This window comes from Mastomys coucha, unplaced genomic scaffold, assembly GCF_008632895.1.
Source record: "Mastomys coucha isolate ucsf_1 unplaced genomic scaffold, UCSF_Mcou_1 pScaffold13, whole genome shotgun sequence".
Lineage (NCBI taxonomy): Eukaryota > Metazoa > Chordata > Mammalia > Rodentia > Muridae > Mastomys > Mastomys coucha.
The window spans coordinates 45,089,252-45,090,399 of record NW_022196895.1 but is presented as its reverse complement, the minus strand read 5'-3'; the positions used below and the strand labels follow the sequence as shown (position 1 = coordinate 45,090,399).

The 1,148-nt window shown below is 43.5% G+C and overlaps 1 pseudogene; it reads right to left on the bottom strand.

The window, feature by feature from the left end:
• Nucleotides 1–215: 215 nt before the first annotated feature.
• LOC116087637 lies at nucleotides 216–651 on the bottom strand (annotated as a pseudogene).
• Nucleotides 652–1,148: the final 497 nt, after the last annotated feature.

Genomic DNA, 1,148 nt, shown 5'->3' with positions numbered 1-1,148 from the left:
TGCCACCATTGCCCTAGCATGTCTTGCAGGCATCATACCATTATAGATAGAGGATTCGTGGCTGTCTTTGTATTTGTATTTCTCTTTGGATAGCATGCAGAATACCTTGTAACAAAGACACAAAGGCTCTACGCAAACACCATCCTGATATTTCTGTATTTATAGTTATACAAATGTTGTCTTCAGTAATGGGTTCTTTTTATTTATTTTTTTATTTTTTTGTCAGTTTAGGCATCATCCGCTTATTATAAAAGGGAGGCATGGAAATGATTTACATGATGAAATAGTTCAGAACATCAGTGGAATGGGCAGCTTCATATGACACCATTTCAACAGCGATTTCAGTCGACATACTTTCCAAGAATGTCACCATTTCTAAGTAAGAAATAATCCTTGTCGTCTAGAACTACTTTGGTGCCTCCATATTCTGGGAGAAGAACTTTATCTCCAACTTTCACACTGACAGGCTGTATCTCTCCACCCTTTTCTTTCCTGCTTGACCCCACAGCCACGACCGTTGATTGCAATACTTTTCCTTGAGACTTTTCTGGAAGCATAATGCCACCTTTGGTTAAGGTTTCGGCAGCGCTCCTTTCAATCAATACTCTGTCAAAGAGCGGAAGAAACTTCCTAAAAGCTTGTCCAGCCATGACTTGCACCTCGGCAGCTCCGGACTCTGCACTCGGGCCGTGTCTGCCAGCAATGAGTTCTTATTGTCAGTCTGTGGAGAGCAATCTATATTCTTGGCAACAGTCTGAACTTTGGAAAACTTCCATGGAAACTGTGGGACAGTTAAAGGCAGCCTGGTTTCTGGTTGAGCTAGGTTGGAAACCCTGGAGAACCTGCAAGGGATGGTAAGCATTTGATACACTCTTGGACACCAGGCTCCTGACACAAGCCCGCAACTCTCCAAAATTCTGTGGCCATCAGTCACATACATGCAACGACAGATCACAAGCCTCAAGACAGATCTCCATGTTAAGTAGGTATATCTAAAGGCCTGAAGGGCTTAGCCAATTAAACTCTCCTTCCCAGACACTCCTCCCTGCAAAAGGTATTTAGCCTCAGGCTTGCCCTGAGAAAGTGGGGTACAGTTTTCTCATCGACGCTCTCCACCATGACAATTAAAAACCTTAAAACCCTGGGCT